Below are 17,587 nucleotides of genomic sequence, written 5' to 3'. Positions count from 1 at the left end.
AGAAAGGAAAACCTAGTCAATGAATGGGGCGGTGACTCTGGCTGTGAGGAGCTCTTACCTATGCCAGTGGGTGCAAAGTCACAGGAGAGTGATTTTGTTTTGTGAATTTGTGCCCTAAAGTTAGATGCCAGATATATTGGGAATTCTAATTGGTCTTAATAATTAAAGCCTAGAGTCAGATATTAGGGGATGAAAACTGAAGGATGAGAGAAGCCGAGCAGCCAACCACTATTTCTTACCTCTACGAAATCCTCAGACCTAAGGGAGCAGGTTCCTGTCTCTGTAAATCCTCTGGGGAAATGCAATGGGCTCCTGTCTTTTCCTGCCTTATATTCCTCTGTCTGCCCAGCGAGATCCCACCCTATCTCCACCTTCCTAGTGCTGGGATTAAAGGCACATGACTCCCAAGTACTGAGATTAAAGGTGTGAGCCAACATTGGCTGGCCCTGTTTCTCTTTGAGATTGTAGCCCAGGGTGACCTTGAATTTAGAGATCTGTCTGCCTCAGTCACCCAAGTGCTGGGATTAAAGGTGTGTGCCACCACTGCCTGGCCTCTATGGTTTAGCTCCATACTCTGATTTTCAGGCAAGTTTTATTTGTTAGATCACAAACAAAATAACACCACATTTAACAATAGGCTTCCTGGCTGGGCTGGGAGCAGCCTGTTGCAACACTCTAGTCATCCCAGCCACACAGAAGAAAATCAAGAGATGGCGATACTTTAGAGAGGCTGAGAAGACGTGTGCGTGGTCAGCTGACAGAATTGCCAGTGACTTACACATTGGCCTTCAGGGAAAACTGATCAGATTCTACTCCGGCCTTGTTTTGCCCCATACTTGCCCTGTAACCACAGATATTTTAACTTGAAGCCTTTGTCTGTGTGTGTAATGAGGGGTAATGACCATGATTCCCTGGAGCCTTTGTGGGGTTTAAATAGGCAGAGACCGCCGATCACGTGTCGAGTGAGGAATGAATGTGTTCAGCTGGCACTGTGTACTGATGTTTCTCTTTGCTTCCTTATCCAATGTTCCAGCTTCAGCAGCCTGATTCCTTCCCAGAAGAAGCCACCGCAGGGCATCAGTCAGCCTTAAGCAATCACAGGATTGATGGCAATCTTAAGTCTTGGCAGATGCCTCTTTACTTGCAAGAAGCGCTGCACCAACTATGCTAAGCCTTCCTAAACCTCACCAAATCCACCCTGCTTCCAGTCTCTGCTCGTGGCAGAGGTCTCCTGGAGTAACTTAAACTACAGACTGGTCACAAGGTCAGTCAGATCTCTTCTTATAATCTAAATGTAGGACTTTACAAACACTCATCATTATAAAAATCAGTATTATTGAAAATAAAATAAGTTTGGGAGCGGTACAACTTTGCAAAATGGTGTCTATTTGCAGCCAGTGTGTCCAGCTGCTTTTTATTACAGCCAGTCAGGCCTCAGCTGGGTCTACCATGCAGCATTTGCCAAGGTTTAGAAGCTGTATTAACTTTGTGGGTTTTACCACACTGACCCAATAGTCACTCTGATATCGACCTATAATTTGTCTAGTGAAGCTTCATTATTTTTTCTTGCTTAAATTGTTCGGAAAAAGCATTAAGTCATAAATACTAGTGGGGAATCAGTCCTTGGAAACTACTGATTTAATTCAGACCCTCTGCTTTTGTAGACCAGGAAAATGAGGACTAGAGAAAGAAGGAACGTGTGGTCCCTACGCATCTGTTATGGATGGACCTGAGACTATAGGTCAGATCTTTTTCGTAGCAGTTTGGTTCAGCCATGTATATTGTCTCTGGGAGTTCCAAACTAGACATGGCCTTTTCTATTGGACTGATACATTTAGCAGGATCTGATCGAATTATTTGGGCTTAATTTTGAGGTCTCATAAAGCCAGCAAAAAAAAAAAACTGAATTGGTGGTATCTACAGCTAATACACAGCTAAGGCTCTCATACACATAGTAACTTCAATCTCAACTAACCTTGTCCACCTCTGCAATGGCTTATCACTGATTTATCCACAAGTACAAAACACTAATGTCAATCAGAACTGAATTTGTTCATTTTAACAATGGAATTATAATAGTAAAGCCACCCTTAAATATAGTGTTATAGAGAATACATCATATGTCCTATAATTAAATCATTTAACTTATATGTTTTAATATCTATACATGGCTGTTCTTTATTAGCCTGATTTCCATTAGTATAGTAAAATATACAAAATGGCTCATGATAAATGGGAAAAAGGTTATTTTGGGTCACAATTCTGGAGGTTCTAGTTGCATAACTTTGGGCTGATGGGAGGGCAGCACGTCAGAGCAGGAACAAGTCTACTTCTTGCATGAGCCAGGAAGCAGTGTAAGACAGGAAGGGTCTAGGGTCACATGAAGGAAGGGGATGTCAGGGCAGAGGCCCAGGCCAAGAACCTGGAGGCAGGAACTGAAGCAAAAACCATGGAAAAATGCTGACTACCGTTTTTCTCCCTTGGCTTACTCAGTTCCCTTTCTTCTATAATCCAGATCCACCTTGAGTGAATGGCACCACTACAGTGGGCAGTGCCCCCCGCCACACATTGATCAGTAATCAAAAAAGTGTCCCACAGACATGCCTACATCCTTCTTCCTAGGTAGATACAGTTTTGTGTCAAACTGACAGAAACTAACAATGACAACTTCTAAAATGTTTCCACCACCTCCCATTAGTTAGCTCCAGAATGAGAACCAAATCTTTAATGGCAAGACCTTTGGGGGACTGTGACAGACTGCAACACTTAGGAAATCATCAGCCTAATATAATTTTAAAACATGTTTCTTTCCCTATAGAGAAATTTCCTTTCTATTCCCTTCACTCCCAGCCCTTCAGAGCCCAGCAATCACTAATCTGTGTTTTTGTCTCTACATTTGCCTCTTCTCAACATTTCATATACATAAAACCATACCCCATGAGATCCTTCACACCTAGGTTCTTTGTATAATGTTTCCATAGTTCATCACAACATCATTGCCAATTCTTCATTCCTTGCTATGGCTCAATACTATTCCATCATAAGATTATACTACAGTTGCTTACCTCCTTGTGTGTTGATGAGTATTTTGATGGTGTCCACTCTATGTTCATTTTGTATGATGTGCTGCTCAGAACATTTGGGTACACATTTTCTTTGGAAATGTTTTCATTTCTTTTGGCTATATGTACTGAGATGGTAATTTGATTATGAAAGATCTCTTTTGTCTGCCACCAATAAGTCAGTTTTCTCTAGTCCCCCTCAATTTTGCCAATGAATTTCTCCTCACTGGCTAATCTTGGTAGAAGTGTTAGTGAGTTCATGGGGATCTACCCTAGCTAGGCTGAGGTGAGTAGTAACAGCAATTTACCAGACAGATGCATTCTCCTGGGAATTTAACTCCATAGTCCAGGGTTTACTCATCTCTGCCCACACATCTTCAGGCATCTATAACCTACAGGAGCACATAAACAAGTTTTTTTTCCCCACAAGGGTTAAATTGCACTACATCTTTTCAGTAAGTTCTGATTTTTCCCCCGTAGACATTGAAAGGCAGCAATGCAATCACCTTTGGTTGCATCTTAAACATTTTCTTTGGATAATAAGCATATGCTTACTTATTTCTCCAAACTGAGCCTTCTGTTAGTCCTATAAGTTAATATATTTAATTCTTCCTTCCCCAGTCCATCATCTGGAAATGAAAAGGAAAACACTCTCTGTTATATTCTTTGATGTTTCCAAAAATGAACTTTAAACAACTTTCCCAAACTAGATGTGTGTCCCCAAAATGTTTCCATGGTATACTTCTTTGTTGGTCAAATTTCATGTTGATCAGTGATCCATGCACATTCACAGTTAAAACAAACTAATGTCTTATCTTCATTATGTACTAACCCAAATAAATGTCTTCATACAAAGATTGAGACATTAATTTTTCTCTGCAATTGTGAAAGACAACACAATGTGATGATTAAAAACATAAGCTGTTTTTATTGGATTACAACAAAATAAAATATGTATTAATAAAAAATATCTCAAAGGAAAAGAAGGGGCTGTGGCTTTATGGAAGAAGTGGATCATAGAATAATGGGGTGGAGTGGAGACAGACCCTACAAGGAGACTATATGGGAAGGGTGGGGATTAGTGGTAAGCTCTTCCCTAAAACCATGAAGGTTAACTCATTTCTTTTTAGGAATCATTAGACATTTGGTTTGTCTCTTTTTGTGCTACTACTTTCTTGTTTCTATATCCTTGTTCATCCAGCATCTCTTTATAGATGAGGACCATGTTCTAGCTTTAAGAACAAGGAACCTGCTGTCAAGGTCCCTACCAAATGAAACATCTTGGCAAGTACCTGAATGGAGCACTGCACCTAGAAGCAGACTTCTCTGTTGCTGCTACCTCAAGGTACAGTGTTCTTTGGTGTGGATTAGGATAGCACTTCTCCACTTTCCTATGATTCACAGGTCAACTTAAATATCTTATTAGACAATGAACACCTCTAGATTGCAAATGCAGCAATGCTAATTCTGTCCCTACCATGACAATCTGTAATAGAAGTAATCTCCATTCTGACAATTTTATGGAAAAAGGAAAGCAACTTCAGATTAGTCATCTAGTTCTATGTTCTAACTACATTGCTTGTCTTGATTGCCTCTTATATAGCAAATCTAACAGAGTCCCAGAATACAGAAGTACTATGTCCCTAACAGGCTGCCATATTAAAATTATACATCTGTTCTGATCGCTTGGAAGGTTTTTTTCATATTTCTGTCACTCAAATTCCTATTATTTATATAAAAATATATCCCAACTTTGAGGAATTAGAAAAATTATACTTTCCTTTTTATGGAAAAAGTTGTACATGAGTGGAAAAACCATGTCTTGCCCACAGTGTATTTGTTCAAGGCTATTTTAATGTGATTTATGAAAACTAAAGTTTTGCAATCTGTAGATAAGAGACAGAAATGTCAGAAAGTTTTGTTTACAGTAGATCGAACTCTCTTCAGAATTGTTCAGAATATCCCTGTCCTCTCCTTTGTGTGAACAAAGAGTCTAATTTTTTCCTGTATTTGCATATTCATTTCCATGTTAATGGCCTATAAGTATGTTGTAGTTAGTTTCCCGAACTATATATTTCTATATTCCTCATTAACTTGCTGAATAATATGCTTACCCTAGATATAAATATTTTATCTTTAATCAGTTTTGTATTTGTGTTAGTCAGCTTCATGTAAATACCTGACAACAACCAACTTATAAGACAAAGCTTTGCTTGTCTCACAGTTCCAGTCTATGACTGATTTGTCCTGATGCTTTGGCTCTGCAATCAGATGACTCATTATGGTGGAGCACCTACTTACTTCATCATGGAAGAGGGGGAAGAGTAGGTTCAGAATGCCACCATCTTCTGGTGGGGAGTACTCCAGGGATCTATAGTCCTCCCACTAGGATACATCTCTAAAAGCTTTCATCGCCTCTCAATAGTGGAATACTTTGGAGTATGGAGCTGGACATTTCCATCATGGACCATTTAGGGATATTTATGGACCAAATTCCAGCAGTATCTCTAGGAGAACCATGGTTTTACCTAGTTTTGAAATAATATCTCAACAAAATATTCCCATATTATTTCATGGAAATGCAAAGTAAACTGTACGAAAATACCATAGGTATGAGTTCAGGGGAATTATTTTAGTTAAAGTTGCTGGAACTGAGTTCTGACATTGTAGAAAAAAAAAATCTTGCACTTTTTCTGCTATAGAGAAGGTAAAAGTGGTTATTTTCAAACAATTGTTGAAAGAATTACAGAAGATAACCTATCAGCTAGTACCCTTTATGTTACCTGCACCACATGGGTGTGGCCTTTTATATTAAAAATGGTAATGTAAAGAATGTGCTTCCTCTCTCTTCCAGTTGCTGGATTTCCCATTTGAGCAGAGGACTGTGATCTGTGAGTCTACCTTTAAATAAATAACCCTTTATTACATTCAACTCTGAGCTAGTGTGGAATTTTTTTTAGAGTCCCTCTTCATCTGGTGCCTCACATCAATCCTGACTCTACACCTACCAGGTGGACTGATCCAAAAGGCCCAAATGGTCCATGGCCAGAAAGGCCATTCATCTCTGCCCAAATATCTGGCTTTCACCTACTCCCTGCCACAGGGGAGGCAATCTGCAAGATATCCAAATAATGTCCAAGGATGGAAAAACTTCATACCTTTCAATCACATGTGCAGAATGAGGACAAGAGGCTAGGTGCCTCAATTAAATCACTAGAAATATATACAGGCCAGAAGATTAAGGCTTTACAAAAGACAGAAGTAAAAAGCTTTGAAACAACTGAGGAAATTATTTGAGCTGATGAGCAGGGAAAGAAGGTACAAGGATAGGCTTTCACTAGATAGTCATAGTTTCCTCTCATGACTTGGCCAGGTTATTTATAATACAAGACTTATACTCTTTAGGATAAGATAATTATTGAAACATTTATCATATGTTTCTTGCTTGATATTGCTTATGCTGATTGTAATTCTAATTTTTATACTTGATATTTGCTATTATTGTATATAATTTTGTATTAGGCTTAGAACTCTTTTATGTAAACAAAAGGGGGAGGTGCTGTAGGAAATCCTTCAGCCAGTAGCCTTTAAGTTACCCGTTCACTTGGGCGTGGCCTTTTATACTGATTCTCCATTCAAGCAAAGGACTGTGATCTGTGAGTCTACATTTAAATAAATAACTCTTTTTTATATTCAATTCTGAACTAGTGTGGGATTTCTTTTTAGCATCCCTTTTCAGTTGTCCATTATATTATTGCTCTATAATGAGATATACTAGAACCCGTGAAATCTTAGCCAGTTAAAGATAATCACAAGTTTCAATAATTAGTTACAGCTTTACTGACAGGAGGAAAAGTTGAAGTGACTTATAGAAATAGGGATCAGGCAGGCTCATTAGAGACATCATTCTGCAGTTTTATTCTGTTTTACAAAAAATAAAGTACCCTCTGCTTGTGTGTGACAGTTGTATAGCTTTGTCTGTTTTTGGGGCTCCTAGCATTGGGATCAGTACCTTTTCCTGGCACTTGAGGTAGCCTTTAGGAACCTATTCCCCATGCTGGGTTGCCTTGCCCGGCCTTGATGCAGGGGAAGGAGCTCGTTCCTGCCTCAACTTGATGAACCTTGCTTCGTTGATGCCCATGGGAGACCTGTTCCTTTCTGAGCAGAGTGGGAGGAGGAATGGATGGGGAAGTATGAGAAAGGTGGGGGACAGAATAAGGGAAGGAAAAAGGGAGGGGAAACTCTGATCAGATTGTAAAATAAATGAAAAAATTAATTAATAAAAAATAAATAAAAAATAGATAAAAAACTAAACTGTCAGTTATGTGACCTGGATCAACAGCTTGCTTTTGTTTGTTTTTTTTTTAGTTGGTTGGTTGGTTGATTTTATGTGTATTGATGTTTTTGCCTGCATACATGCCTGTGTGAGGATGTCAGGTCCCTGGATCTGAAGCTACAGACAGTTGTGAGCTGCCATGTGGGTGCTGGGAATTGAACCAGGGCCCTCTGGAAGAGTGGTCAGTGCTCTTAACTGCTGAGCCATTTCTCCAACCCCTAGCAGGTCATTCTTTATTGACATGGTCCTGAGAAAGTGGACCAGAAGATCAGAAGACAATGAAAATAGAGGATAAGGAAGTTTGGAATCAAGAGGTCTTACACAAGCTATATCTTATGCCAAGTATGTTTCTGGTTTTGAAAAGGAGCTACGTTCCTTCTGCATTAACCCGGGCCTTGTGCAGCAGGGAGCCTTGCTTGGTCATTCCAACTCTCAACAGTGCCGGAGTTTCTAAAGCAAGGTCTTTCAGAGGACATTTGGGTCACCTGGGTTTCTTTGGGTTTTTCTCTTGCTTCCTACTCCACCTCTTTCACACAGGCTTCTTTCCTTCTCCCTTCTGTGACTAATGGATGATTGTGTACTAATAAATGATTGTGAATTATCTATTTCATGATATCAGTTCAGAATCCTAGAGAAGGATAATGTGTTTTCTGAAACATTCTAGGATCCAGCATGACCTCACATTTTTGCCATCTCTGTCTCTGCCTGGATGATGGAGAATCCCCTTCCTAAAATTTCTGGGTATCTCAATTAGAAAAAGATTACAAACCAAGAAAAAGTACAGGCAAGAAACAGAAATGAAGACTGCTCTGAGGACCTTCCATTGAGAGGAACAATGTTGCTAAAAAGCTCTGCAGCCCATGAGCTGGAATTAGGTAGGTGGAATCTCAGAAAGTAAGACTTTTCTATTTTGGTTCTTTCTTTCCTTTTCTTTTTTCTTTCTCTTTTTCTTTTTGAGAGAGAGCAAGAATATTTTAAATGTTTTATATTTTTCTTGTTTATCTAGTTTAGTCTAATAAAATATATTTTAATGTATAATTTCACTTAAGAGCTATGTTTTTCTCCTAGTATGTACCCAGGCACACAGGCAATGAGTAAAAGCTATATTTTTTACATAGTTTCAAGTTTCTTAATTAATTAATTTCTTAATTAATTTTGTACCTTTATAGGTCAAGAGAGGCAAAATTTTGAAGTTGACTTAACAACATTTCCTGGGGTCTTTTTCTTTGTCTTCATCAAAGGATTTAAGATTTCCCCCAAATAAAAACTCACTGCTTTGGAGGACTGACAAAGAGGTCATTTTTTAATCTCTTCCGCTGGGTGGGCATCGGGGTCATTCAAGTTTAAAGAATTGCTTTTGTTCCATAGCAAAACCATAACACTCAAGACTTAGTCATGTGAGGTTCCTGTAGGGAGGAGCGATGCCAAGGAGCTCAGGACGCCAATGATCGCTGCCATTTCCTGCAACAACAAAGGAATGCCACAAAAGTCTATCGAGATACATGAAATAAGGAGAGATTGTCCCACCCTTTCTTTAGAGAGGTAGCCTTCTAATGTTTGCTGGTCAAGAGCTGTGACCAACTTAATTCACACAGTGGATAATGCCCTGATTGTTTAGAACATTCACAGGCAGTGGTTTTATGTGTACGTGTGTGTGTGTGTGTGTGTGTGTGTGTGTGTGTGTGTGTGTGTGAGCCAACACAGTGAGGCTATCAGTGACATCACCAAGGTCAGGAGGGAAAGCTCTCTCCCTTCCCCCAGTACCAGACTCCTGTTTTAAACCTGTTTCTGAAATGTCTTGAACTGAATAAAGAATATGGGGGTGGACGCTTACTGTCTAGAAGAGTTTGCTGTTCCAATAGACATTACAGTAGATGTTACATTCATAATTCAAAACTTGCAATGACCTATTTAGCAAATATCTTAAAATAAAGGTTTTCTTGATAAAAAAAATTTCCATTAAGAGATTGTTTAACTGCAAGAAACTTTTTAAAATCTTTGAGGCCAGTGCTTGGGTATCACTAATGTACAAAGCTCAGTGATTCTAATGTGAAAAACATTCAAATCAGAAATACCTTGATTTTTAATTACATCTCATTTTTCTAAGAACAGCCAGGTTTTTTTATAAGCACCAAACTAAAAAGCTATTTTCTTACCCATACAGTAAGAATTCACAGCAAACATTACACTAGGCTTCTATCAATACGGAAAAGCTGTAAAACAAGGTACATCTGAGAATTACTGTTAATCCTGTTCTATCCCACAATTCCCCAACAAAGAGTCATAAAAGTGACAAATGCCTCATTACCATATTCAGATAGAATGAATTTAAAGTCACTCGGCTTTTTAGATGATTAATCCTGAGCAAGCATCTTTGGCTCTTTGGCAACTGAATGGTATTAATGTACAGTAAGCGGGTGATTCATATTCTCCTCACACACAGATGATCTAGCCAGAACCACTGCGGAGGGAGGACGGGCGAGCTGGCCAGCTTCCCCATTCATCCGCAGATTATTCTTTCCCCAGCCGGCCCAGCACAGCAAGACCTATTCACACCCAGCTGAGACAATTGTCTTCCTGGCTGCGCCTCTTCTGGGAATGCCCCCACGCCCTCCACATGTCCAGTGTCTCCTTTCCTAACAATACGAGCAGCCATTTCTGTGTGCTTTCTCTGCGCCAGTTAACATTTGCTAACTATTTCACATATATTACTGGACTTAGGCCTCATGAAGCTCTGCCAGTGAGATATAACTTTCTCTATTTTATAGAGAAGGAAACATAAATAGTGAGGTTATAAAACTTGACTGTGTGCAAAGAGCTAATATTTAATACCTGAATATAAATCCATGTCTGTCTGACTCCTATTCATCGTATCAAATTTCTACTTGTTTTACATAAAAACTTAAATCCCATCCAGAGTTGACTTTGTTCTACCTCTTATGAGGGAGAAAATATATTCGGCTACCTTAGAAAACCTCAACATTTTGATCGCTGATAAAATGACAGCTACTGGGAATGTACCAGGCACTAAATATATTGTTTACATCATTTTTCTTGAAGCAGCTATTCCAGACTTCTAAGAGGTGTATTTATTAATTTGTGTATTATTTGTTCTGCTGGGGAACAAAAAATCAAATTGAGTTAGATTCTGGATGCCAGGCAAGTGCTTCAATACTGAGCCCCATATGTTTAAAATTGATGAAATATTTTACAGGTCCAAAGTTACGTATCCATGCTTCACTGTGCACATCATATAAGCTTGATTCTTTATATTCCTAGCACCTGCACCTCTGCTCAGAGCAAAGCATTTGCTGTTAACACCCAGCTAAGTGACCCCTTTCCTTCTGGCCTTTTTTGTATGTAGTATCTCATCAGGTCCAATAGGGGCAGGCATATCTCCTGCCTACATAACTCCCGCCCACATGTGATCAAGTACATCTGGTGCAAATGAGTCACATAAACGTAGGACAAACAAGAACTTATTCTTAGCTGCAAACAGAACTCTTAACCTGCAAGGCTCAAAACCTTCTTGTTTTGGTCTCACAGTTTCAATTCCCTCTACCTGTAAAGAGAAACCAAAGCCATTTAATACAAAATGGCAGAAACATGAAGAACTCTTTAGTTAACAGTGTCTTTCTCCTTTCTTTTGTACTTACTGTCTTCACTGGGGCTGTCCCCATACATTGCCTTTTGATATACCTAGAACACTAGGCACTAGTTTGTGTCAGATTTAGAAAGAGGAATAAGAACAATTGAATTCTTATTTGTTTGACTTCTGCTTACGCTGTTTAACATTAGAACGTGATTTCAGTCCTCTGGAATTAATGTTAAAATTTCAAGCCAAGGTTTTTTTTGTATTTTGTTTTGTTTCTTTAAAAAAACAATAAAACTAAGCTGACTCCGAAAATGGCCCAGTTGGTATAGTGTCTATTATTGGAGCAGAAATTGCTGGCTCCTTTGAAGACTAAACACTCTAGTTAGACAGGTTCGATCACTTTGGCTAAGAGGCCACCCTAGGAAAGCGGCTTCAACTTAGCCATTCTAAAGAGACGGGTGGAATAATTAGCTCTTTAATGAGATACTGTAATATGACACCTTTCCAGAACCCCTGCCTCAGGGAATAAATTTGCCAGAATTGCAGCTAACAGGGATCCTAAATCTGGCCAGTTTTCTGAATAATTCAGAAAAAAAAAAAAACATGTCTTTTAGTTAACTTTCTCTCTTTGCTAAGCATGTTTTTCTTAAAAATTTTGTGCTTTCCCCCAGTATTTTGAGCTTCCTTACTCTTTCCCAAGCTTTCCTCCCTGCCCTGTGGCTGCTCATTGCCCACACGTCTGACCTCTCTCCATGCCATCAGTGTTAGGATTTTTCTCCTTCCCTCTTTCATTAGCCTCTTCTATTCAGGCAGCTCTGAGGTTTGAGAGTTTGCCTACCCCAGGAATTTTCTTTTAAGGTCTAATAAGATTGCCCTTGTACTTTGATTTGAGTTTATTCTTAAATTATGTTATTAGTGAGATTAAGAGCCCCAAAGAGGCCCACATATCCCCCTGTATCATCACTACCATGCAAGCATACCAACAGATTCTCTACACTCACAAAGAATCTGGGAACAGTAATGGATCTGTAGACCCAATGGAAGGGGAACTCAGAGACTGCTGATCCATTGAGTTCATGGACCAGTAGGTCAAGAAGAATTGATGAGCTTCAAGTTCAATGAAAGACACTGTACCAGAACTTAACCTCTGACTTCCAGGTGCATGTTCATTCACATGTATACACATCTATCTGCGTGCACACACACACAAATACATGCACACATAGTGCAGGCATGTATATAAAGAGGGGGCAGAAAGGAGAGAAAGAGGGGGGGGGAGAAAAGGAGAGGGAGAGACAGAGGGAGAGGGAGGAGGGAAAGAGAGAAAGTAATAAAGCCAAGACAAAAATCCCTTATCATAAGACCTAGTGTCAGTATCATTTTCCTGACAGAAAATTTAAGTCTCTGGCTCCCCACAAAAGGAATATAGACATACTCTGCAAATAGAAATTTTAAATGTATACCGTATTTTGCCTGGTTTGACCCTATGCTCATATTGCATGTGCTGCCACAATCACTATGAGCTGTATATGCAACTGCCCTCTAGCATTCAGAAAACACAGTGGTTTTTTTGAAGTCTACCACTTCTTACTCTTAAAATCTTTCTTTCCACCCCTCTGTCGTAGATGATTCCTGAGGTTTGGGGGAAGAAGTGTGCCATGGATGCTCCAGGTAGGGCTCAACACTCCACAGTCTTGTTTCTCTGCACATTTACTCTCTGTGGGTCTCTGTGGTAACTGCTCGCCACTACAAGGAAAAGCTTCTCTGATGAAGTCTGACAGACATGCAAATCTGTGGATATAGTGAATTCTACAAGAACTGCCCAAGTTCAAGTCAGCCAAAATCCTATTAAGGAGAAGGGGCGGTAGCACCAAGTGTCAACCTTTGCTGAGAAAGCTGCAGAAAGACAGTCAGTTTTCTTTAAGAGTGAGACCCATTATAAGTCAACCGCACACAGGGAAGGCCCACACTCAAGGGTATTTGGGCATCACAAGTTTGACTCATCTCTTTTAAAGAGAGAACGAAAAGTTGGGTGGGGTAGATCTGAGAAGAACTGGAAGAAGGAGGGGAGAACACTATCAAAACACATTGTATGACATTCTCAAAAACCTAATTAAAATATTCTTTAAAATGCTCTACACCAGTGCATTCTTAGGCTTTAGAAAATCTACAAATGGTTGGTGGGCAGCCACCATTGGGCTATTGCTTTGGCATAGAGGATTCTGAGAATAGTTGTCTTTTGAAGATGGACTTGTAAATTCTCAGACTACATCCAGGTGTGTAAACAGCATTAATAGACCCTGAAGGATGTGGTGCTGAAAGAACAGTTCCTCCTGGAGACTCTACCTAGAGCGGGATAGCCTAGTGATACCTGGGACACACCAGCAGAGGTGATGCTTAAAAGAGCTTATACAGCATACAAACTCCGGCAAATAGTAACACTGCTGGAAGTATCAACATGGAAGACTTAAGTTAATCTACTAACAAGGCAGCCTGGAGGATGGGAAAATAATATTTGCCAGCTATATACCTGAAACAGCATTAATACCAAGAATAAACGAAGAACTCAAAAAGCTAAACACTGAGAAAACAGTCCAGTTTAAAACTGGGTCCTAGAAATGAGCATAGTTCTCAGAGGAATAACAGTGTCTAAACAATATTTTTATTTATATACTTTTTATATTTCAAATAACATTTTATTTATTTTTGAGAATTTTAATTATCTTGATCATATTCACCCCCAAAATTTTCATAGATTCATCCCATCTCCCTACCCACCTAAATTTGTGTCTTTTTAAATTTCAAATCCACATAGTCTAATTTCTGCTTCTCTAATACCCACAGGTTGGAGTCTTATTCCAGAGTGATCAATATATCAGGAGTCACAATCCTTAAGGAAAATTAACTTTCCCTTTTGCAGCAGCTCTCATCTGCCAATTGCTGCTCAGCTAGCATAGGACACAATACCCAGCTATCACCTTCATGCTAGGATTTTGTCTGGCTTGAGCTTGTACTCATCTTGCACTAATAAATACTTTTTTTTAAAAAAAAAGTGTAAACCATCTTTATCCAAGCAAATTCAGATTAAAACTACTTTGAAATTTCATCTTGCCCTAGTCAGAATGACTATGATTAAGGAAACAAAATACAGTGCATGTTGGTAAGGATGTAGAGACATGGGAACCCTCAGGGTCTGTTTGTAGGAGTGCACATTGGTACAGCAACTAGAGAAACCACTATCGAGGTTGGAAAAAATACTAAAAGTACAACATCTGCAAAACTTCCATTACTAGACGCATGCCCAGAGAAGTTCAGTTCCTACCACAGAGACACGTGCCTATCCATGTTTGTAGCTGTTCCAATCATGATGGGACATAGAAACGGCCTAGACAAGCACTAACTGAACACAGAAATGGCCTAGACATGCACTAACTGATGAATGGAAGATGAAAATGTAGTACCTACACACATGGAATTTCATTCAGCTATAAAGAAAAGTGAAATCATGAAATTTGTGTAAGTGGATTCGGCTGGGACACCAGTAACCCTGACCCAGAAAATCAAGCTTCACACACTCTTACTGGCATGTGGATCTTAGCACTGCCTCTTTAGATCTGTGTGTTTCATTCAGAAGCTACAAAACTAGAAAGGAGCCTGTGCAGGTGATATTAAGGGAAGGGGCATGACACCATTGATATGAAGAATAGCAGGGGAATAATGGGGAAGGAAGCTTAGAGAGGGATGAAAGGGTAGAGTCGAGCAAGGGTTGGTTGAGGGGTAACTAGCAAAAAGGATGTTTGAAAAACACATGAAGAAACCTACTATTTAATAAACTTCACATGCATATTTTTTAATATATAAAAGAGTTTAACTGGAGTTAGCCTACACAGGAGATAATGGTCCTCCTAGCAGCCATAGGTTGTCAAACGCAAACCACAATGTCAGGGGTTCAGTACCTCCCCTACCGTTGGTGGGAAAAAGTGTCCTGGATACTCTCAAAGAAATATGGACTTCTGCCATTGCTCTTGTTGTCCATTAAAACTTAATGTTAAAACCCTGCTACTGAAACAACACACTCTTTGGTCATCAGACATGGGGTGATCAAGCTGGTACTGACCAAAAAGATTCCTCTTTGCTGGACGGCACCCATAACACTGGAAGATGCTGTGGAGTGTGCTGGAGGAAAATCTCATTGTCAGTCTAAGCCATGGTGCTAAAAAACAGCACGGTTCTGGCACACACACACACACACACACACACACACACACACACACACACACACTGGTCGATAAGATAGAATAAAGGCTCCTGATTTAAACACTTACAGCGACCAGTTTATAGCAAAGACGCCAAAAATGCACATTAGAGAAAATGCAGCATCTTTTAACAAGACATGCCCATGGGTGCAATAGTGGCATGAATATCATAGAGGTAAGTAACCACTTCCTCATTGGATTTAAGGCCTGCTTAGCAGGATGAGACGCATGCCTGGTACTGTAAATCTGGTCAAGTACCCAGTATTGGAGAGTTCACATGCCGTAAAGCCAAAACTACAAGATTATACCAGTCAGCACTGTATCGTGGTGGGGAGAGGGGCTCACAAGCCCTGGTCCCTGACTGTGAAGCTGTTAAGTTGATGCCTTCTCAGAGGAAATTTTTAAAGAAGTGGATCCGGTAGGGCTACCATTCTCCAGTGGATGGTCCCACATTTATGGGAATGTTGGAAGCTAGCTAGTATTAGGTTAAGGGGTAATTAACGAGCAAACAAACGAAGGACACAAAGTTGAGAGGGAGGGGTAAATCTGGAAAGAGTCAAGGGGAGGAATGTGGGAAAACAAACAGTCACATATATAATAACAAGAGCATTTTATTAATTCCAACCAGTTAGGGTGGCAAAATAGTGACCCCCCCCAAAGAAGATCACAAGCTCCTTTCAAGTGGAGTTAGGAGAATTCCAAAGAGGATGGGTTAATCTGGGGCTGATTGGTGGAGGAAAGATTAGTCTCAGGACTGCTTGGTGAGAGCTGATTGGTGGGAAGCCTCGTGGTTAGGTACTTTCCAGTTGGCAGGGCAAGGAAAGCTATCTTTAGCTTGCAGAAGGTTGGGGGCACCAACTGAGCCAGAATAAGGCTTTAGGGACCCGCTGAGCCAGCAGAAGGGCTTTGGGGGCCCACTGAGCCAGCAGAAGAGGCTGTGGGGGGTGCCTGCTGAGCTAGCAGAAAACTGTGGAGTGTCTGCTGATTGGTTACCCTAAGCTGTAGTTTTCCTGAGAACGGATTGTTCAACTCTGTCCCATTCTAGTGAACTGAAACTAAGGCCTGGTCTCAGCTCTTGTCTGCTGCTCACCCTGACACCCCGCTGGCTCTCTCAATGACCTTCTTAGAGACCCCAAAGAATCCTGTATTCCAGAATGGCTGAGAACAATACACAGCAGTAACAGCAGGAAGGGGATGTATATTTCCACATAGGCAAGGTTATTGGTGTCCATTGTCAATCTGCTCTCCAGACATGCTGCACCTATAAACACTCCCTGAAGTAGTGGATGCCAGAAGTCATTTTATTATATGTTAACCTAACTGTGAAAATGAAAGATCAAGGGTTTGTAGAATTACATAAAAGTTCAGGTATTAAATATGTTTAGTAGTAGGCAGTATTTAGTCTTTATTTTGCCATTATCTAGCCCTGTTCTTGCATACAAAAGCAGCCAAGGTAGTATATGATTAAATGAGTGTGACTTTATAATAAATAGTATTTGTGGACATTCAAGTTTGAGTTCTATAATTTTCTATCTTAATTTTTTATTTATCAACTATTAATCGATATAGAAAACATTTTTTAAAGATTTATTTTTACTTTCAATCATGGACATATATGTGTGTTTGTGTGAGTGTATGTCATGTTTGTATAGGTGCCCAGAGAGATCAGAGGCATCAGATCCCCTGAAGCTGGATACTAGACAGTAGTGAATTTCCTGATGTGAGTGCTGGGAGTAGAATTTTGGGTCTTCTGGAAAAATGATGTGTGCTACTAATGGCTGAGCTATCTCTCCAGTCCCCTAGAAGACAGTCTTATTTTGGTGCCAAAGGAAAACAGGCTGCTGCTTTCTTATCTCTACCAATGTGGAGTCATCTATGATAGTAATAGCAAAGACTGCTTTTGAAGTAACAGTTTAATTCCAAGTGGGTGAATGATACTGCTGAGTCTGCCCATACACGCTTCCATTATTGCCCTTTAAACATACCCTGGAAGGAAAGAACCTCTTTCTTCTGACTCCAGTGATGGAGGCATCTTCTAAAGAGCAGAAGTAGAGAGGCTGAATATCCAGATACACAGAAATTAAGTTCTCTGGACTCTAGGTACAGGCTACTTTTCAGTCTATCATATGAATTTCTGGAACCATCTAAAACTGGAAGTGTCAGCAGAAACCACAACATCAAGGTTGTGCAACTTTGAGAGAATCACTTTATGGTAACAGCTCTCAACCTGTGGGTTGTGACCCCTTTTGGGGGTCTCATATTTGATATCCTGCATATTAAATACGTACATTATGATTCACAGCAGTAGTAAAATTACACTTATGAAGCAGCAATGCAA

Source organism: Microtus oregoni, unplaced genomic scaffold, assembly GCF_018167655.1.
Source record: "Microtus oregoni isolate MIOR12 unplaced genomic scaffold, Mior012 000088F_ref0000325, whole genome shotgun sequence".
Classification (NCBI taxonomy): Eukaryota; Metazoa; Chordata; class Mammalia; order Rodentia; family Cricetidae; genus Microtus; species Microtus oregoni.
This window is presented reverse-complemented; position numbering follows the sequence as displayed.